Consider the following 23,346-nt stretch of genomic DNA (forward strand, 5'->3'; position numbering starts at 1 on the left):
TACAAAACAGATAAGCAACAGGATTTAGTATGTAGCACAGGGAATTATGTTTAATATCTTGTAACAACCTATAATGGAAAGGAATCTGTAAAAAGCATAATTGAATCCCTTTGCTTTACATCTGAAACTAGCAGAATGTTGTAAATCAACTACAATTTAAAAACTTTAAAGATTCACAGCAACGATGACAACAAACTCACTCCTCTTAAAATATGCTGAGAGCTGATTTAAGCACCTTCCATGTTTTAGCTTATATAATCCTCTCTACAAATCCATGAGGTAGATTATTATCCAGATTTTATAAGGAGTAAGTTAAGGGTAGAGCTGGGATTTAAACTTGGGTGTCTTAATAACCTGCTTTTTTCTGTAGGTCAAGAGTTCTCAACCTTGGTTGTACATTACACTCTCAAGAGTCCATGAAAATATGAAAAGTTATACATATAAGGTTCTACACTGCAGCTCTATCTGTAATAGCAAAAAAAATTAAAAAAAGCTAGAAACAACACAGAAAGCACTATGTCACATCCCATGCTAGAGTATTACATCGCTGTGAAAAGGAGCAAGGAAGATCTCTATGCAGCATGAGGGACCAGTTTCCAGGGTTCCGTGATGAAAACTAAGTGTGTGGTTTGTTACATTTATTTAAGAAAGGGAAGGACTATGTGTTTTATGGTGAGAAATTCTACAGGATGTTGTCCTAATTTCTTAATTAATAAGTTTTTGCATGGTGATAGAGAAAGAGAGAGCAGGCATTTGTGGATTAGAAGAAGTTTAAGAGATTATGGATGAATTGTAACATAGAAACAACTGGGAAAAATGTAAACTGATTTGAGTAATCATATTGTTGTTAGTAGTTATTTGGAGACTGTTGAGTGTGTTAAGGGATAAAACTAATAATTATGAACTGGGATACTGATGTTTTATTTTTAATGGAAGAGGTTACACATGTAAAAGTCACTGAGGTAAATAAAAACCCTGTAATTCAGAATTTGAATTGAAATAGGGTATGTGGCTGAACCATACTGACTTGGTTTTCATCCCAGGCCCCCAGTCCTGTCTCTTGCCATTTTTGTATGACTGAGCCTTAGACTTCTTACAAAGTATGCAGCAAAGTCAGATAAGCTCCCTATCAGCCTTTACTCTGTCCTTCATCTGCTATGAAAACTGGAACAATGACTTTGCTGATGCAGATGAGTTAATGGACAAGAGACCCCAAGTAGGAAAAAACTCTGGGTTCCCACTGGTACAGACCTGCTTCTCAGTCAGATCTATTTTTAGATCTTTAAAGTCCTCTGTACTCCCTTTTAAAAATATTTATTTTAATTAATTAATTAATTTGGCTGCACGGCGTCTTAGTTGCCCCACGCAGGATCTTTAGTTGTGGCGTGGGAACTCTTGGTTGTGGCATATGGGATCTAGTTCCCTGACCAGGGATTGAACTCGGACCCCCTGCATTGGGAGTGCTGAGTCTTAGCCACAAGGCCACCAGGGAAGTCCCTCCGCTGTACACCTAATGGATGCATGGAGTGTAGCCATCAGTACCTCTGCCTGATTCTTCCTGTATGTAAGTTACCCACAGTAAACTTCATAATCACATTTTGAGTTGCCTGCTTTGTTTTTCCGTCTCAAAGTTCTTTCTCCATTTAGAAGATATTATTCAATATCTCCTCCTCCCAAAAGCATGAAATAAATTCTTCCCCAACTCTTTAAACATCTAATGTTTTCCAGTTTTGTCCATTGCAAAGGCCCAGAAACAAATCACCAACTCAGCAGCAATAAGCGCCCTTAGCACCTTGGACTGTGGCCTCTAAATACTATTTGGCATAAAACCAAGCCAGGGCCTCTTAGAAAGATGGGTGATTCTAGCTGGGGACAAGAATGTACATGTGGGCCTGAAGCATCTTGTCACAGGAGCTCAAGGAAGCTGTCAGTGATGACAGGGACCATCTCAGGAGGACACAGGAGAGAGATTAAATAGGTTTCCACTGACCAAAGGTTAATTTGAACAGAATTAGAATAACAAATTGAAGCACGTTAAACATGTTTATACTGTTGCCGTTGTTCAGTTATTAAATCGTATCCAATTCTTTGCAACCCCATGGACTGCAGTAGTCAGGCCTCCCTGTCCCTCAGCATCTTCCGGGGTTAGCCCAAGTTCACGTCTATCGAATCGGTGATGCCATCCAACCATCTCATCCTCTGCCGCCCTCTTCTCCTTCTGCCTTCAATCTTTAATGTTTATATTACTGAGTTCTTAATGACACTGTAAGGATAACAATTATGAACCTCTGTCATGTTTGGTTGGTAAAGAGGAAGTATCAAGCATTTCTGCTGCTTTTCTTATATGACCTGTATCTCAGGTAACCACGTCGCTGACAAAAGGAAGTTTCTGTTTATGGAAACATTCCAGCTGCTGAAAGAAGGAATCATAGATTTGGAAACCTAGGTTTAAAAAAACCTGGTAAGTTAATGAATCTAGGCAATGATTATTAACAACTAACATGAAAAGGAGGCAACTAGATTTTATCTTGGAGAAGGCAATGGCACCCCACTCCAGTACTCTTGCCTGGAAAATCCCATGGACAGAGGAGCCTGGTGCTGCAGTCCCTGGGGTCGCTGCGAGTTGGACACGACTGAGCGACTTCGCTTTCACTTTTCACTTTCATTCATTGGAGAAGGAAATGGCAACCCACTCCAGTGTTCTTGCCTGGAGAATCCCAGGGACGGGGGAGCCTGGTGGGCTGCCATCTGTGGGGTCAAACAGAGTCGGACACGACTGAAGTGACTTAGCAGCAGCAGCAGATTTTATCTTTGATTGGAGTATAAAATTGTTGTTGTTCAGTTGCTCAGTTGTGTCCGACTCTTTGTGACCCCATAGACTGCAGCACTCCAGGATTCCCTGTCCTTCACCATCTCCTGGAGTTTGCTCAAACTCATGTCCATTGAGTCAGTGATGCCATCCAACCATCTCATCTTCTGTCACTCCGTTCTCCTCCTGCCCTCAATCTTTCCCAGCATCTAGATCTTTTCCAATGAGTTGGCTCTTTGTATCAGGTGGCCAAAGTGCTGGAGCTTCAGCTTCAGAGTCAGTATTTCCAGTGAATATTCAGGACTGACTGATTTGATCTCCTTGTGCCCAAGGGACTCTCAAGAGTCTTTGTCAGTACCAGACTTTAAAATCATCAATTCTTTGGTGCTCAGCTTTCCTTATAGTCCAACTCTCACATCCACACATGACCACTTGTGGAGTATACAATACCACCTATAAAATAGGGTTATCAAATAATTCAAAACTGAATTTTATTAGGCCTCCATAATTTAACATAAATACAGGGACAGGAGAACATGTTAAATCATGACATTGGGATTCAAACAGCAAAATATGGACAGTGAGAAAGTCTACAGATTTCTTCATTAAAAAGATAAATAATTTTCATAATAAAAAAGAATGAGATAGAGTAAGAACCTATAAATTAAAATAATTTTAGGAGCTACATCAACAAATTATAGCACCTAGACCTTATTTGCATTCTATCTGAAACAAATGCCTAAAAGTAAACCAAACAGTGGGAGAAATTAGATTTTGATAGATTTGAGGAATTACTGTTATAAAGAGATCTTATTATTATTGGTATAATATAGTATTGTAGTTTTTCTTTTTGGCATGACTGAGCCTTTATTACTTGACAAAGTAAGGTTATTTTAATCAAACTCTTCAAACTAATGGGACAAACACCATATGATGATATGGAAGGAGAAGCAAGATTATTTTGTTTTTATTTTTTATTAAAGTATAGTTACTTTACAATGTTGTGCTAGTTTCTGCTGTACAGAAGAGTGAATAAGTCATACATATACATACATCTCCTCTAATGGCTCAGCAGGTAGAGAATTCACCTGTAATGCAGGAGATAGGAGACTCGGGTTTGATCCCTAGGTCAGGAAGATCCCCTGGAGAAGGAAATGGCAAACCACTCCTGTACTCTTGTCAGTATTCTTTAAATAGTACAGTATTCTCCAATATTCTTGGAGTATTCTTGCAAGCAGTATTCTTGCTTCCCTGGTGGCTCAGACAGTAAAGAATCTGCCTGCAAAGCAGGAGACCCAGGTTTGATCCCTGGGTTAGGAAGATGCCCTGGAGAAGGGAATGGCTACCCACTCCAGTATTCTTGCCTGGAAAATCCCATGGACAGAGAAGCCTGGTGGGCTATAGTCCATGGAGTCACAAAGAGTCAGACACAATTGAATGACTAACACTACATCATCACAGATCATTAAGTAGAGTTTGCAGCCATGAAATTAAAAGACGCTTACTCCTTGGAAGGAAAGTTATGACCAACCTAGATAGCATATTCAAAAGCAGAGACATTACTTTGCCAACAAAGGTCCATCTAGTCAGGGCTATGGTTTTTCCTGTGGTCATGTATGGATGTGAGAGTTGGACTGTGAAGAAGGCTGAGTGCTGAAGAATTGATGCTTTTAAACTGTGGTGTTGGAGAAAACTCTTTGAGAGTCCCTTGGACTGCAAGGAGATCCAACCAGTCCATTCTGAAGGAGATCAGCCCTGGGATTTCTTTGGAAGGAATGATGCTAAAGCTGAAACTCCAGTACTTTGGCCACCTCATGCGAAGAGTTGACTCACTGGAAAAGACTCTGATGCTGGGAGGGATTGAGGGCAGGAGGAAAAGGGGACGACAGAGGATGAGATGGCTGGATGGCATCACTGACTCAATGGACGTGAGTCTGAGTGAACTCCGGGAGTTGGTGAAGGAGGACAGAGAGGCCTGGCGTGCTGTGATTCATGGGGTCGCAAAGAGTCGGACACGACTGAGCGACTGAACTGAACTGATAGTTCTTTTTTAAAAAGGAGTCGTTATCTTTCAGTTACATTCTAAAGTTTGACATCTGGGATTTGTTTCAAAATAATTGTATTTTGTGGGTGGGTGGGTGGTGGGGGTTGGGGCAGAGGTGAAAGGGGATTGATCCGGAACTATTAATTACTGAAACTGCATGTGGCACATGGGTGGTCAGCATAATGTCCATCCATGTTGTGTGTTCTTAAAGTTGTCTATGTAACAAGTTACATAATTTATAGAGAAAGAATTCTTACTGAATTGTCTATGGTAGGGCCAGGGCTCAGTTTTACTTTTGTTCCTATTCGAAAGCTCCCTATGTGGATTTAACATGCCGCCCAAATTCCAGAACCTCCTTTAATTTTCTTGACCTCTCCCCAGTAGAGTTTTGAATGCAGTCCCCCTGGAGAGATGCTGTTCCTAGGGAATGACCCTTCCCGTATGATTAATCTCATTTTTACAATTTTTTTCCCCCAGCTTCCTCAGTTGCAGGATGTTAAGATCTATTTTTCTATTAGTTTTTCTAATTTCCCCAGCTGGTTTGAAACTTCAGGAAGTTAATAGGCATTTTGTGTTTGACTTATTTTGCCCTTGAGGCCTCTGAGAATGCCTGCCAATAATGAGCTGTCCCATTTTTAGGAACAGTGTGTGGTTCCTAAGATGTCCCTGTTTCTTTCTCTCAAACAGGAGATGCCCATCTACTTTTTAAAATTATTTTTGGCCACTCTGCCTGTGGGATCTTAGTTCCCCAACCAAGGATGAAACCCGTGCCCCTGCCGTGGAAGTGTGAAGTCTTAATCACTTGACCACTTGGGAATTCCCATAGAAATGCCCATTTTCATAGACACCTGCGGTAACTCAGTTCATGTCACTTTCAAAATGCTCGAGAGAATACACACAGTTTCAACAAGAAGTTAGCAATCTATGGGGGTGGAGGAGGGACACGTGAGCCATTCCCTAAAGGGGCTTCTACCCACGTGTTTGAGTGTTCTGTTGGGTCAGGGAGAGCCACTGGGCAGATACTTCAAAGGAGCCCATGGGGCTCGAGGGCAAGGACCTTCTGCACTGGAGCTGATGAACTTCCAGGAGGATCATGGACTCACAGACCACCCATTAATTCAACGGACAGTGTCAAATGAGGACAGAACTTCCCTGGAGCTTCAGGAAGAACATTGGGTCTATTTTCTGTGTCCAGAAACATGGGGTTAGTACAACCTGTGCCGCTGTCCTGGGTGGTATAATGGCCCCTGTCACTGTCTTGAAATTCCTAATAATTTTTTAAAAAGAGTCCCTTTGTTTTCATTTAGCTCTGGGCCCTGCAAATGATGAGCTGGTTGAGAGAAATGATTTTGGATGTGACACTGTGGGGAGGGTCAAACCAACTCTTGATCCAGGCCCCAGATGATCTTGTGCTTGATTTGGAGGGCTGTTGTAGAATGAAAACTGTAAGAAGAACTAGGAATGGAGAGAGAGGCATGCCACGGCGAGCAGGAGATCAATACGAGTATTTTTAGTACTGGTGAAAGGACTTTTCCCCTTCACTGGGTCTCCTTTGAACTGATGCCAGCAGTGAGAACAGGGTTGCAAAGATTAGATGTCTTCAGTTTAGGAGATAAGTGTTCTTAGAGGAGCTAAGCCAGCCACCCAGGACTGCCCGGGGGAGGGCAACTTGTTAGGGAAGGAGCAGTGATAGCTCAGAGATTTTCTGCTCAGGACTCTGCGCCCTGAAGCTAGACCTCAAAACCAGATGGGCCAGCTCTGAGCCCACTCTCTTGCCCATTTCATCTCTCTCTCTCTCTTTTTTTCTGGTTGCACCGTGCAGCTTGCAGGATACTAGTTTCCTGACCGGGGATCAAACCTGGGCCCATGGCAGTGAAAGTGCTCAGTCCTAACTAACCGTTGGACTGCTGTGGAATTCCGTTTTTTTTTTTTTTTTCCTGCCCATTTCAGAGAGTCCTGTATATGGGTAATCTATCCATTAACTGGCTTGTCCACCAGACACAAACACGTGTTTTTGTTGTTCAGTCACTCAGTCGTGTCTGACTCTTTGCGACCCCATGGACTGCAGCAACGCCAGGCTTCCCTGTCCTCCACCATCTCCTGGAGTTTGCTCAAACTCATGTCCATTGAGTCATCTCCTTCTCCACCTGCCCTCAATCTTTCCCAGCATCAGGGTCTTTTCCAATGAGTTGGCTCTTTGCATCAGGTGGCCAAAGTATTGGGGCTTCAGCTTCAGCATCAGTCCTTCCAATGTATATTCAGAGTTGATATCCTGAATGCATTTTTATGTGTGTATATGTGTATACATATACACTGTTCTTGGTTGTTTACCACTGTTCACCACTTACTACAGTTGTTGATAAGTCATGTCCATCTCTTTTGTGACCCCATAGACTGTAGCCTGCTGGGCTCCTCTGTCCTGAGGATTTCCCAGGCAAGAATATTGGAGTGGGTTGCCATTTCCTTCTCCAGGGGTTCTTCCCAACCCAGGGATTGAACCTGAGTCTCCTGCATTGGCAGGCGGGTTCGTAATCACTGAGCCACGAGGGAACCTCATGCATACACATACAGGAACACACACACACACACACACACACACACACACACACACACACACAATTCCAGATAGAGTTTTAGGCCTTGGAGTCCTATGGCAAACAGGACAGACAGGCTGTTTGTTCTCATCATGCAGGAGGAGGAGACAGATGGGTAGGAATATGGTAGGCAGAGATGGAGAAGTCCAGATAACGTCAGGAAATATGGGGCAGGACAGCGGATCAAAGTTCAGTCATCCTCTGAAATCTTGACTCAAGCTTTAAAATGATCCACTGTTGTTTCTTACATTTTCAAAAGTGCCAGGGAATATGACTTGATTAAAAGAGACATGATTGAACATCACTGTAATAGCCAAATTAACCTCAGAACGTTACTTTCTACTAGTGGTCCGCCATGTGAGGTCCCTGGACCAGCAGCATCAACATCATCTGGGAGCTTGTTGGGAATGCAAATTCTCAGGCCCTACCCAGACTTAATCAATCAGATACTCTTGGGGTGCAGTGTAATAATCTGTGCTTTAAGAAGTCCTCTTGGTGATTCAAATGCATGGTGAGGTGAAGAACCACTGTCATGAGCCACCTCCCTTGGGACCTTGAACTCTGTTCAATTAGGGATGATTCTGATGCCCTCTCACCTTTGAGAACATTACTGTTTATCCAGAGCCTTCACACCCACTATCTCTTGACCTACGCAACTAACAGCCTCTTAGTCACTTTCTTGCTTCCAGCCTTTAAAATCTACCTCGTGGAGTTTTCATTGAGCTATGATTCCACCTAGCAGAAGAACTGGAAGAGTTTCTTGAGAAAAGAGATAAAAAGGTTGAATGTGATTTTTGGTTGATTTTTGCCAGCTGGGGCAATTCTACCTCCTCTACTGTGTCTGTCTGCCTACCTGTCTGTCTACCTGTCTGTCTGTCATCCTACCTACCTATCAACCTTTCTTCTACTATCTATTGAGTATTTGCCCTTTTGCCAGTCTGTCTGTCCTTCTGTATACCTGTCTATGTGCCTACGTATCTGTGCGTGTATATAGTTATGTATGTATGTGTCTATTTTCTTGACAAAGGGGGAGTGGAAACGAAGAGAAAATAAAGGCGAAAAGAGGGGTGGGGGTTCTGAGTACATTTTTTGACCTCATGGAGCCTCAGATTCTTCAGATGTTAAAGAAATGTGTGTGTGTGTGTGTGTGTCTGTGTGTGTATAACACTACTATTTCACACTGTTACCATGAGGCTTAATGGTGAGAGCATGTAACAGTTCCTGACTCATTCAGAAGGTGGTCAGTTGATGGTCACAGCAGCTGAGTCTGAAAGGAAAAGAGGGGAAGGAGAGAAGTGTGAGTATGGTGGATCAGGGGGAAGGAGGACCAGAGGGCAGGAGAGGAGGCAGGAAAGACCTGTCCGATTCCAGGGGGACTGACCTGGAGTATAAGGAGAGTGGGTGGGACTGAGGTGGCAGGGAGCAGGGTAAGTACAGTGATGGTGCATCTGAGGATCTGGAGGGGAGGCTGAAGGTGGGAGAGCCGAGCGGTATAGGGTGCCTGAGAAATCAGAGGGGAAAGAACTTTTTATGGCAGCTATTAAAGAACCTAAATGAATGTGCCTTTAAATGAATTGTGTGTTTATGTTTCTGCAATGGACATGTGCCAGGACTGCCTGGGGACGCTTCTCTCACAACTCACCCACCTGCTCCCGACCAAGTTTGTGAAAATATATACCTGCTTCTCTCTCCAAGTCGTTCTACCAGCTAATTATCTGTGAAGATTCAAATCGTGAACGGAAACTCGGAAGCTTTTTATGGGCATTAGGGGAGTATTAAACAGGAAGATTGGAAGCAAAATTACAGTTCCCCCAATAGATTTTTTGGGGGATTGATAAAAATCTGCTTTTAATTAAAAATATAAAGAATGAAGCCCCCATGCCCAAACTGGAAAGTCTTTGGGGTTTGTCGCCTGTGCAAATGTCTACGGATGTCTGGTGGGCTCCCAGCCTGTGCCTCCTGGTCTGTGGGCCTCCAGGAGGAATGATTGATGGGCTGGCTGGATTTTCGGCTGAGAGGCCTTGCTAATAGATACACGAAAACAGAGGCCATAATGCAGCTCACAAGATGAAGTAATGGGCTTGTCTCTGTCTAGGTAGGGAATTCTGCCAAGCTCTGTGTTTTAAATAAAACGAGGCTTTTGTGGTTCTTGGCACAGGCCCACCAGTGCAGGCTAACCTTGGCATCTGTGTGCTGGGCTTTCTCTAGAATGTGGCTGAGAATGGACAAGAGCTCATGGGTGACCCAAGGGAAGGGATACTGGACTTGGAGACCCTCCCCACCAAGCCTATTTCTCTTTCAGTAAAGGCATCTGCTCATTTTCTCAAGCTGCAAACCTAGGAATCAGCCTTGATTCTACCCTGATCTCAAATCTACCTTTGTTGTCGTTCAGTCACTCAATCATGTCCCACACTTTTGTGACCCTCCAGGCTCCTCTGTTCATGGGGTTTTCCAAGCAAGAATATTGAAGTGGGTTGCCATTTCCTTTTCCAGGGGATCTTCCCGACCCAGGATTGAACCCATGTCTGCTGAATTGGCAGGCAAGTTCTTTACCACTGAGTCACCAGGGAAGCCCCAGGTATATCTTAAGTCTCTTCATTTTTCTGTTTTCACTGCTTCCAACCCAGGCTTGCCACCAACATCTCTAAACTAGAGGCTACGAGACTTTTTCTTAATTAGTCTGTATGTTCTCTTGCTCACCCTCCACAATCCACCATCCTGCTACAGTCAGAATGATTTTTTTTTTTTAAGATTGTGCACACTTTTTTTTTTAATGTGTATATCAATCCATTTCTTTTTATTATTGAGTATTATTCCATTATATGACTATAACCACAATTTATTGATTTTTTTCCCATAAGACAACCATCTGGGTTGTTTCCAGTATTTGGTTACAATGAACAAATAAGGACATTTATGTTTAAATTGCTATGTTGCTAAGAACACTCACATACAAGTATTTCTGTAGACATGTATTTTCATTTTTTTTGAGTAAATACCTAGGAATCAAAGGGCTGCATTGTGTATAACAAACTTTCCCTGGTCGCTCAGTGGTAAAGAATCCACCTTCCAGTGCAGGATATGCAAGAGACGTGGTTCCATCTCTGGGTCAGGAAGATCCCCTGGAGTAGAAAATGGCAACCCACTCTAGTATTCTTGCATGGGAAATCCCATGGATGCAGGAGACTGATGGGCTGCAGTCCGTGGGGTCAAAAAAGAGTCAGACATGACTGAGTGACTGAACACACACTAACACCCTTGCCTCCACACATGCACAGCCTCCTACTTTATCAATATCTTCCTCCAGAGTGGTGCATTTGTTACAATTGATGAACCTACATTGACACATCATTATCACTTAGAGGGCTCACTCTTGGCGTTGTACATTGTATGAGTTTAGACAAATGTGCAGCTGACCCTGCACAATGTGAGTTTGAAGTATGTGGGTCCACGTATGTGCAGATATTTTTCAGCAATGGAAACTATGCTGCTGCTGCTAAATTGCTTCAGTCGTGTCCAGCTCTTTGCCACCCCCTGGACTATAGCCCGCCAGCCTCCTCTGTCCATGGCATTCTCCAGGCAAGAATACTGGAGGGGGTTACCATTTCCTCCTCCAGGAATAAGTACTATAATGCTACACAATGCATGGTTGGTTGGATCCATGGATGGAAGAGCAGATACCGAGAGCCAACTATAAGCTATGTGCCAATTAACCCCCATGTTGTTCAAGGGTCAGCTGTGCAATGACACGTTTCCACTGTGATATCCTACAGTGTATTTTCACTCCCCTAAACATCCTCTGTGCTCCTATTCATCCCCCTCCTCCCGCCACACACAGGACTGTCTTTCTGTGTGAGGTCCCCAGCAGGAAAGGCAGCGTGGCGCTGTGCTTAAAACATGCACTGAGAAGCCAGGCCGCCTGGGTTTGAATTCTGGCTTCTACAACCACCCGACTGTGTGGACTTGGCAAGTTGCTTAACCTTTCTGTGCCTCAGTTTCCTCAGCTGTAAAATGGGGATAATGGCATCTACTCATGCAAATTTTTGAGAATTAAACTGATATAAGTGAAGTACTTAGAGCAGTACCTGATACTATACATGTAGTCTTGGTATACATAAGCTTGTTACTATGCATGCAATGGTTAGGTATTGTGGTGATTCCTGGAGAAGGGAATGGCTACCCACTCCAGTATTCTGGCCTGGAGAATTCCATGGACAGAGGAGCCTGGTGGGCTACAGTCCATAGGGTCACAGAGTTGGACACGACTGAAGTGACTTTGCATGCACGCATTGTGGTGGTTATTATTATTTGAATCAATTTACCCTTGCTCTTAGAAAATACCAGATTTCTCCCCCTGGTGCTCAAGGTCATGCATAATCTAGTTTTTCCTTGCATCTCCAATCTTAAATTCTCTCATTCATGACCTTCAGCCATGCTAGCTTCCTCCTCTTCCTCACACTTGTCAAGTTTTCTCTCTCTTTACTTTTCACTTTTTTGGCTGCAGCACGCTACATGTGGGATCATGGTTCCCCAACCAGGGATTGAACCCACACTCCCTGCGTTGGAAGGTGGAATCTTAACTACTGGACCATCAGGGAATTCACATGTTCTCTCTTTCTTAAGCCTTTGTGCTCTCATTCTCTCAGTCTGCAGTCCTTCTGATGGCTGATTCACCCTCTTTCTTTGGGTTTCTCTTCAAATATCACCTCTGCAGAGAGGCCTTCCACTTGCAGCGTGAAGCAAAGTGACTGGTCAGCCATCGAGATCACATGGCGGCCAGTGCAGAGCATGGTCTGAAAGTCCTTCCAGAGGTTTTCTGAAGCAGAAAGGCAAAGTGAACATGTCAGGTTTTCCTGAACCTGAGCAGGAGTCTTAGACCAGCAGCCTGTCCCTCTCGATGTCCTCTTAGTGGAGAGATTCTCTGGGGATCTTACTTCCTCCCCAGTGGACGGGTTCACTTAGATGTGAATTTCCTATAGGAGCTTGAATACCAAAAGAGGAGAGAGATTGATTCCAGCTGGGTAACAGAAGGTAGACTCAGCAGATAACTCAAGAGAAGGGCCATTGAAATGGGTCTTGAAGAATGAGTAGGGTTGGACATGGAGATCTGGTGGTGGTGTGGTTGGCATTGTGGAGTCCAGTGTTTGGAACAGAGTGAACCCCAGCGTTCAGAGGCTGTCACCTAGGCAGGTGGGTATCTGACTGTGGGGAGCACACCAATCACCAACCACCTGGTTTCAGAGGCAGACTCCTGGATCCCGCCTTCGGAGACCTGATTTGGAAGGTTGGGGGAAGGTGTGTTTTAATGGCACATCAATGATTCTGATGCAAGTGGGGTCTTGCAAGGATGCTGTCTTGGGCTAAACAAGTGAATGTAGTGGGAAGTATATTTGGTCCAGTTGGAACTAACAGTCTGAGTCCAGAGTTCCAGACTGGGGATTTGACATGTTATCTTGTTGGGACGATTGGATGACTTGAGGCTCTGAGTCTGAGCTCCAGGCAAAGGCCTCCAGCTCTGAGGCAGGCTTATATGTAAAATATATTCATCAGCCACGTGCAGAGTGAGGCAAAATGCAGCGTACAGAGGAAGCCACAATTGCAACGGTGAGTGTGAAAGTCAGCCTGTATGAGGACCAGGGCTGGGGAGGGGAGGTGTGAGAGATGAGAGGGGGCAGAAATGCACTGAAAGTGCCACAGGCAGAGGGACTCCACCCCCTTGTTCCCCCACCGTGTGCTTGGCACCTGGGAGGTGCTCAGCAAGTATTTCTGAAATGAAAGAATCCAGAAGACTTGCTTAAATATCCTGATGCTCTACGGTTGCTTAGAAAACACTCCAGAGCTGTGATTTCAACCAATAGCCCAAGCAGATGGGTTCAATAAAGCCAATGGTTATTTACATCAATGCAAAGATTGTGTGAGTTTATTTCTGGCTCCTGGGGTCTGGAAAGGAAAAGGAATGATTGAAATGAGGAATGTGCCGAAAGGAAAAAATGGACAATCTAACAAGGGAAAAATGCTCATGCTTAGCCTAGTCCCTTTCCTCCCCAGGATTTCTGAGGGTTCAGTGAGGGGATCTGTGAGCCCTCCAAAGACCTCAGACCCTCCCAGCTGGCATACAGGGTGAGGGCCCTGGGAATCCCTCTCCTGAGGTCAGGGGACAGAGGGCTGATGTGGGAATGCAGGAGGAGCAGGGGGCTGTGCTCTGGGGCTGGAATCCTGCCCGCTCCCCACTCCCTCTTTCCTAGTGCTGTGACATTGGGAAAGACCAGAACCAATCTGGGCTTCAGTTTCCACATCTGTAAAAGGAGCAGAGTCATCAAACATCCCTTGTCAGGGTGGTGGGGGTTGGGAGAGGGGTTGAGAGGATTAAGTGAGTATGTGTTCGAGTGCTTGGAACAGCTTGGCATTATAAGCCCACTTGCTGTTCCAGTTAGGGAAGTGCTATTGGTTCTTCAGTGGAAGGCCTGCTCTACATCCTTGATGATGCCACAGTAAACATCTTTGAGAGAGGATAAGACTCACAGAACAGCAGTTCACTGATTTTTGTGGGGCTCTTTCCCTTCTTTCTTTTTTTCTTCTTCTTTTTTTTTTGTTTATTTATTTGGTCTTAGTTGTGGCACACAGGATCTTCTTTAGCTGTGGCATGTAAAGTTTTACTTGTGGTATGAAGGATCTAGTTCCTTGACCAGGGATCAAACCTAGGCCCCCTGCATTGGGAGCCCAAAGCCTTAGCCGCTGGGCCACCAGGGAAGTCCCTGTTGAGCTCTTTTCTTGGGCATAGTCAAATGCAGCATGATTTCTTTCTTTCTTGGGGTGGGAAGAGGGGAAATCTAGTAACTCAAGGAACATGCCAAGCCAAACCAAGCCCCCAGAGGAGGGGACTGAGCTCTGCTGGCTTCATGGGGGAAACGGAGGATGGTGTGGTGTGCTTGTCTGATACACGTATGGTGCTATAGTCACTGCTTGTGGCTTTTGAAACTATTATCTGGGCAACATCTGCCTGCCTGTTCAGGTTTCTGTTCAGCTTGTGCTGGCTCGCTCAGTGGTGTCCGACCTTTTGCAACCCTTTGGACTGTAGCCTGCCAGGTTCCTCTGTCCATGGATTTTTCAGGCAAGAATACTGGAGTAGGTTGCCATTTCTTCCTCCAGGGGATCTTTCTGCTCCAGGGATCGAACCTGCATTTCCTGCATCTCCCCTATTGCAGGTGCAGTCTTGTGGCTGAGCCATCAGGGAAGCTCCACATGCTCAGGGAAAATTCCCTCTTTCTCTCAGGCAAGAGCGCCTGGCACCTGGCTGCCTTCTCTCTCCTGGAGTGGAAAGCAGTGGAGACCGTGGAAGAGCAAGAAGTGGGATGCATGGAATCCAGCTGCAGGACTGGCCCCATCAGGGTATGAGGATGGTGGTGGTGGTTGGGGGCGGGGGGTGGGCAGAAGGAGAGCCCGCTATTCAACTGATAGAGCTCAAGGAGGCATGGGTGAACTCCAGCTCCAACCAGCTGCCTTTAGTTTCCAAACCATCCCCCATTGTAGGGGCTATGGGGCTGCAGGAGGAACCTCTGGAGAGGGACATTTCTTGAAGTTGGGTGAGTGGCAGTGTTTTGGTTGTAAATGACTTTATCCCACCTGGCAGGAGTCTAGGCAGCATCAAAGCTTTGGGGGCAGGGTCTTGACTTCAAATTTATTGGTCTGACAAGAGTAGGCAAGGAGGGCAGGACCCAGCCAAAGTGGTTGGAGTTCCAGGAAAGGTCTTACTATGCCCTGAATGCCTGTGTCCTCCCCCAGTTCATACACAGAAATCCTATTCTCCAATGTGATGGCGTTTAGAGGTGGGACCTTTGGGAGGTAAATTAGGATGAGGTGAGGTCATGAGGGTGGGGCTCCCATGATGGAAATAAGAGACGAGAAGGACTGATGCTTTCAAATTGTGGAGCTGGCATAAGACTCTTGAGAGTCCCTTGGACTGCAAAGAGATCAAACCAGTCAATCCTAAAGGAAATCAGTCCCGAATATTCATTGGAAGGACCAATGCTGAAGCTAAAGCTCCAATACTTGGCCACCTGATTCGAAGAGCCAACTCATTGGAAAAGCCCCTGATGCTGGGAAAGATTTAGAGCAGGAGGAAAAGGGGGTGACAGATGATGAGATGGTTAGATAGCACCATCAACTCAATGGACATGAATCTGAACAGACTTTGGGAGATAGTGGAGGACAGAGGAGCCTGACATGCTGCAGTCCATGGGGTTGCAAAGACTTAGACATAACTTTGGAGAAGGCAATTGCAACCCAATCCAGTACTCTTGCCTGGAAAATCCCATGGATGGAGGAGCCTGGTAGGCTGCAGTCCATGGGATCGCTAAGAGTCGGGCATGACTGAGTGACTTCACATTCATGCATTGGAGAAGGAAATGGCAACCCACTTCAGTGTTATTGCCTGGAGAATCCCAGGGACAGGGGAGCCTGGTGGGCTGCTGTCTATGGGGTCACATAGAATCGGACATGACTGAAGCGACTTAGCAGCAGCAGCAGCAGACACAACTTAGTGACTGAACAACAATGCCAAGAAGAGAAGGAGACAAGAGATCTGTGTCTTTGGCATATGAGGATGTAACAAGAAGACAGCTGCTTGTAAATGAGAAAGGGTGACTTCACCAGATACTGGATCTGCTGGTGCCTTAATCTTGAACTCCTCAACCTCTAGAACTGTGAGAAACGTGTATCTGTTGTCAAAGCACATGGTCCATGGTATTCTATTATAGCAGCATCCTCTCCCTCCACTCAGCCTAACTGTTCGGCTGGAATCCAGTTTCACAGGATAGAGAAACAGAGGCCACCTCTTGATGATGGTGAGAGCTGTTACATTGTAAAGGGTGTGCGTATAGGGTGGGGTGGGGATGTAGCTCTTTCTGCAAATGACTCTGGAGCCATCCTCAGCTCCCACCTCTCATACCTGATTGGTTGCCCAGTGCTGTTGAATCTACCTCTGCAGTGTCTCTCTTAAACTATGTACCTATTTTCATTCCATCACTGCAAACACTTCTCTCTCTTTTTTTTTTTAAAAAAGATAAAAAATATTTATTTATTTGGTTGACTGGGTCTTAGTTGCAGCATGCAAGTTCTTTGATCTTCATTGCAGCATGTGGGATCTTAGTTGCAGCATGTGAGATCTAGTTCCCTGACCAGGGATTGAACCCAGGCCTCCTGCATTGGGAGCATGGAGTCTTAGCCACTGGACCACCAGGGAACTGTCTGCAATCTCTTATCTTTTACTTGAACTTATGCAGTAAGAGCATTTACAGCTTTCTAACTGGCCTCTGTGTCTCCATCTTCCCCTTTCACCACAATCCATCTTCCAGGAGCTTCTGGAGTTATTTTCCTAAAGCACATCTGACCAAGATCCCATTGTCCACAGGAAAACATTAAAATTTCTCGGCATGATATTCAGGCTGTGATTTACTTTTTCAGCCTCACTTCCTGGCATTTTCCACCCACATATTCCAGAAATATCAGGCTTTTCTCCACTCCCTGAAAGTTCTCATCACTTTCCCATTGGCTAACGTTCTCCCCTCCACTTTATTATAGACTATCAGAGTCCTGAGCATCCTCCACAGCTGAGCGCAGACATCTTCTTCCTGTGTCACGTTCTGTGATTGCCTGCATCTCTCTGCCTATACGGCCCTTTGTCTACAGGTCATTGAGCAAACACTCGTTCAATTAACTTGTGCATGTGTTGGGTGCTGGGGTTATAAGGTGTGTCTTGTCTGCTGTACTTATTTGTTTGTCTGCTTCCTTGTTTGATTTTCCTTAACCATGGAATTGTGAGTCCCACAAATAATTGGAATATGCCTTCCAGTGTGTACCAGGGTAGCGGGTGTTTAGCAGACCTTTGTAATTCAAATTGAAGTAAAACACATTGGCTTGTGGGTGAGAAGAGAGTCACCTTGTGCTTCATATGAATGATTGGATTCCATCGATGTGGAATACAGTATAAAATGCACTTAACGCTAAAGTGCTACTGAACATAATTTAATCTTTCTTGGATGATTCAAAAGCTCTCCAGACTCTTGTAATACTGCAGAATCATCAGTGCAAGCACCCGTTCTCATTGTGTGATGCTGCCAGTCAGGAGTTCAGGTTATAAGAGTTCTGGGGAAATCAGAATTCTTTTTTTTAAAAAACCAACAAGTTGCTTAAGTGTTTTAAAAGTACATATTATAATCAAATACTTGATTTAAAAAACTTTTTTTTTGGACAGAGCAGGTTAATTCTGGTGAGCTGTGGGCTGGATGGGAGTATAATTAATAGTGGTTATCTGGGAGATGAGGTCGCATGTGCCAGTGCTTAAAGTTGAGGCTTCTGAACTGAGAACACAGCAGCCACATCCTGGAACAATGACACCAGTGCCACTAAGTTGTAGGGTAGCCCAGATCATGTGCCATGTGCCCAGGTGTGTCTGACTCTTTGCGACCCCATGGACTATAGCCCACGAGGCTCCTCATCCATGGGACTTCCCAGACAAGAATACAGGAGTGGATTGCCCTTTCCTCCTTCGGAGGATCTTCCCCACCCAGGGTTTGAACCTGCGTCTCCTCTGTCTCCTGCATTATAGGCAGATTCTTTATTTGCTGAGACATCGGAAGGAAGACCTACTGGAATATAACTGTTCTTGTTTTGTGCAAGTAACTCTAGGCAGGAGGGGTGCTCACATCAGATTGGAAGATGGATCTCTTGCATCTAGATTAGGAACTGCTTTCTCTCTTTAGCCCAGGCCTGGCCAGCAGGATAGAGCAGGCCGGAGCTGAGGGACTGGACACTTTGGGAAATCAGCCAACACAACTGTAACCTCCATGATATAAAACGATCTGCTGGACTTCTTCCAGCTTCAGCTCCAGCATGGGAAGAACTTGGAAGCTGTGGAACTTCCCTGTGGTCCAGTGCTTAAGAATCCACCTTCCAGCACAGGGCATGTGGGTTCAACTTGTGGTCGGGGAACTGCATCCCACATGCCACGGGGCAACTAAACCCTCACAGCGTAACTACTGAGCCCACTCACTCTGGAACTTGTGCTCTGCAACTAGAGGGAAGCCCAAGTGCCACAATGAAAGATCCCACACGCTGCAACTAAGACATGGTGCAGCCAAAATAAACGAAGTATAATTGATACACTGAGAGGAGACAAGATGCAATCATACAAAATCTCAAGTAAAACCAAAGAAGTAGAAGGAAATGGCACTCCAGAATTCTTGCCTGGGAAATCCCACAGGGACCGAGGAGCCTGGTGGGCTACAGCCAACAGGGTCACTATAGTTGTATACAATTCAGTGACTAAACAACAACAACTCTGACTATAGGCATCCAGCCTAAAGAAATCTTCATGCAGGTGTCCTAGGAATCAGGTTTAAGACTGTACCTTCAGTCAGTTAGTCAGTTCAGTCACTCAGTCGTGGCCCACTCTTTGCAACCCCATGGACTGCAGCATGCCAGGCCTCCTTGTCCATCACCAACTCCCAGGGTTTACTCAAACTCATGTCCATTGAGTCAGTGACGCTTTCCAACCATCTCATCCTCTGTCATCCCTTTCTCCTCCCACCTTCAATCTTTCCCAGCATGAGGGTCTTTTCCAGTAAGTCAGTTCTTCTCATCAAGTGGCCAAAGTACTGGAGCTTCAGCTTCCACATCAGTCCTTCCAATGCATACTCAGGATTGATTTCCTTTAGGATGGACTGGTTGGATCTCCTTGCAGTCCAGGGGACTCTCAAGAGTCTTCTCTAGCACCACAGTTCAAAAGCATCAATTCTTTGGTGCTCAGCTTTCTTTATAGTCCAACTCTCACATCCATACATGACTACTGGAAAAACCATAGCTTTGACTAGTTGGACCTTTGTTGGCAAAATAATGTCTCTGCTTTTTAATATGCTGTCTAGGTTGGTCATAGCTTTTCTTCTAAGGAGCAAGTGCCTTTTAATTTCATGGCTGCAGTCAACATCTGCTGTGATTTTGGAGCCCCCCCAAATAAAGTCTCTCACTGTTTCCATTGTTTTCCCATTTATTTGCCATAGAGTGATGGGATCAGATGTGATGATCTTAATTTTCTGAATATTGAGCTTTAAGTCAACTTTTTCACTCTCCTCTTTCACTTTCATCAAGAGGCTCTTTAATTCTTCTTCACTTTCTGCCATAAGGGTGGTGTCATCTGCATATCTGAGGTTATTGATATTTCTCCCGGCAATCTTGATTCCAGCTTGTGCTTCCCCCAGCCCAGCGTTTCTCATGATGTACTCTGCATATAAGTTAAATAAGCAGGGTGACAATATACAGCCTTGATGTACTCCTTTTCCTATTTGGAACCAGTCTGTTTTTCCACGTCCAGTTCTATCTGTTGCTTTCTGACCTGCATACAGGTTTCTCAAGAGGCAGATCAGGTGGTCTGGTATTCCCATCTCTTGAAGAATTTTCCACACAGTGTGATCCACACAGTCAAAGGCTTTGGCATAGTCAATAAAGCAGAAATAAATTTTTTTTCTGGAACTCTCTTGCTTTTTCAATGATCCAACAGATTTTGGCAATTAGATCTCTGGTTCTTCTGCCTTTCTAAATCCAACCTGAATGTCTGGAAGTTCGTGGTTCTTGTACTATTGAAATCTGGCTGGGGGAGTTTTGAGCATTACTTTACTAGCATGTGAGATGAGTGCAATTGTGAAGTTGTTTGAGCATTCTTTGGCATTGCCTTTCTTTGGGATTGGAATGAAAACTGACCTTTTCCAGTCCTGTGGCCACTGCTGAGTTTTCTAAATTTGCTGGCATATTGAGTGCAGTACTTTTTTCACAGCATCATCTTTCAGAATTTGAAATAGCTCAACTGGAATTCCATCGCCTCTGCTAGCTTTGTTCATAGTGATGCTTCCTAAGTCCCACTTGACTTTACATTCCAGGATGTCTGGCTCTAGGTGTGTGATCACACCTTCTTGATTATCTGGGTCATGAAGATCTTTTTTGTATAGTTCTTCTGTGTATTCTGGCCCCCTCTTCTTAATATCTTCTACTTCTGTTAGGTCCATACCATTTCTGTCCTTTATTGAGCCCATCTTTGCATGAAATATTCCCTTGGTATTTGTAATTTTCTTGAAGAGATCTCTGCTACTGCTACTGCTGCTAAGTCGCTTCAGTCGTGTCCGACTCTGCGACCCCATAGACGGCAGCCCACCAGGCTCTGCTGTCCCTGGGATTCTCCAGGCAAGAACACTGGAGTGGGTTGCCATTTCCTTCTCCAATGCATAAAAGTGAAAAGTGAAAGTGAAGTCACTCAGTCTTTTCTGACTTAGTGACCCCATGGTCTGCAGCCCACCAGGCTCCTCCATCCATGGGATTTTCCAGGCAAGAGTACTGGAGTGGGGTGCCATTGCCTTCTCCGGAAGAGATCTCTAGTCTTTCTCATTCTATTGTTTTCCTCTATTTCTTTGCATTGATCACTGAGGAAGGCTTGCTCATGTCTCCTCACTATTCTTTGGAACTCTACATTCAAATGGGTATATTTTTCCTTTTCTCCTTTGCCTTTCACTTCTCTTCTTTTCACAGCTATTTGTTAGGCCTTCTCAGATAGCCATTTTGCCTTTTTGCATTTCTTTTTCTTGGGGATGGTCTTGATCCCTGTCTCCTGTCCAGTGTCATGAACCTCTGTCCATAGTTCTTCAGGCACTTTGTCTATCAGATCTAATCCCTTGAATCTATTTCTCACTTCCACTGTATAATCGTAAGGGATTTAATTTAGGTCATAGTTGAGTGGTCTAGTGGTTTTCCCTACTTTCTTCAATTTAAGTCTGAATTTGGCAATAAGGAGTTCATGATCTGAGTCACAGTCAACTCCCAGTCTTGTTTTTGCTGACTGTATAGAGCTTCTTCATCTTTGGCTGCAAAGAATATAATCAATCTGGTTTCAGTATTGACCATCTGGCAATGTCCATGTGTGAAATCTTCTCTTGTGTTTTTGGAAGAGGGTGTTCCATAAGCTTCTGTACGGGTGTTCCGTAAGCTTCCATAAGTCTCTTATCCTTCTCCATCAGAGGGCAGACAGACTGAAAACCACAATCTCAGAGAACTAACCAATCTGATCACATGGACCACAGCCTCGTCTAACTCAATGAAACTATGAGCCATGCCGTGTAGGGGCATCTAATACAGATAGGGCATGGTGGAGAGTTCTGACAGAATGTGGTCCACTGGAGAAGGGAATGGCAAACCACTTGAATATTCTTGCCTTGAGAACACCATGAACAGTATGAAAACGCAAAAAGATAGGACACTGAAAGATGAACTCACCAGGTTGGTAGGTGCCCAATATGCTACTGGAGATCAGTGGAGAAATAACTCAAGAAAGAATGAAGAGATGGAGCCAAAGCTAAAACAACACACAGGTGTGGATGTGACTGGTGATGGAAGCAAGGTCCGATGCTGTAAAGACCAATATTGCATAGGAACCTGGAATGTTAGGTCCATGAATCAAGACAAATTGGAAGTGGTCAAATGGAGATGGCAAGAGTGAATGTCAACATTTTAGGAATCAGCAAACTAAAGTGGACTGGAATGGGTAAATTTAACTCAGATGACCATTATATCTACTACTGCGGGCAGGAATCCCTCAGAAGAAATGGAGTGGCCATCATGGTCAACAAAAGAGTCTGAAATGCAGTACTTGGATGTAATGTCAAAAACGACAGAATGATCTCTGTTCGTTTCCAAGGCAAACCATTCAAATATCACAGTAATCCAAGCCTATGCCCCAACCAGTAACGCTGAAGAAGCTGAAGTTGAAAGTTCTATGAAGACCTACAAGACCTTCTAGAATTAACACCCCCAAAAATATGTCTATTTCATTATGGGGGACTGGAATGCAAAAGTAGGAAGTCAAGAAACACCTGAAGTAACAGGCAAATTTGGCCTTGGAATACAGAATGAAGCAGGGCAAAGGCTAATTGAGTTTTGCCAAGAGAACGTGCCTTACAAAGCATTTTTTGAAATAACAAAAAATTAGAAACAACATGATTGTACATAAACAAAGAAATTGTTGAATTAGTACATGCCAATTCCTACCATGCTATACTCTGCAGCAGATAAAAACGGCTTCATAGTGTGGACATGAAAATATTTCTAAGACATAGTGATATGAAAAACAAGTTGTACCACAATACTTAATTGCACTCTCCTGCTTACATTCATGTGGTTATGAACCTGTTTACATATACATGGCATATGTGTATCTGTGTGTGCCTAGAAAAAAGTCTGTAATAATGGATATCAAGTTGTTGATAGTTTCCTTTGCCCAAGGCACTAGGATTGGAAGAAGAGGAATGAAAAAGGGCTTTATGTAATTTACTCCATCTGCTTCTAGGTTATTTGATCTTTTTATAATCATGTTTTTATGAATGACAAATAATTTTCTTGAATAATGCAAATATATAATCTTTGATACCATAAAAAATATCAAAGAAGACAGAAAAAGGAAGGAAAAACCCCAGATAACAAATATAACAAACAGAAAAACAGTCCTATATGTGAGAGACAGTAATCCAACTTGATCAATTATTATTTTAAATGGGAATGGTCTACCTTAACTAAATTGAATTTATAAAGATTCTTTTCCCAAATAAAGTCAAATTTACATGTGTTGGAGGGCATAGGTCATGGACATATCTTTTTTGTGGGAATTACCATTGTTCTACACCTGAAACTAGCATAAGGTTATATGCTAGTGGTAAAGAATATGCTTGCTAATGCAGGAGACACAAGAGACGTGGGTTCGATCCCTGGATTGGGAAGATCCCCTGGAGTAGGAAATGGCAACCAGCTCCAGTATTCTTCCCTGAGGAATGCTATGGACAGAGGAGCCTGGCAGGCTACAGTTCATG

The sequence above is a fragment of the Bos indicus genome, chromosome 25 (assembly GCF_029378745.1).
Source record: "Bos indicus isolate NIAB-ARS_2022 breed Sahiwal x Tharparkar chromosome 25, NIAB-ARS_B.indTharparkar_mat_pri_1.0, whole genome shotgun sequence".
In the NCBI taxonomy this organism is placed as follows: Eukaryota; Metazoa; Chordata; class Mammalia; order Artiodactyla; family Bovidae; genus Bos; species Bos indicus.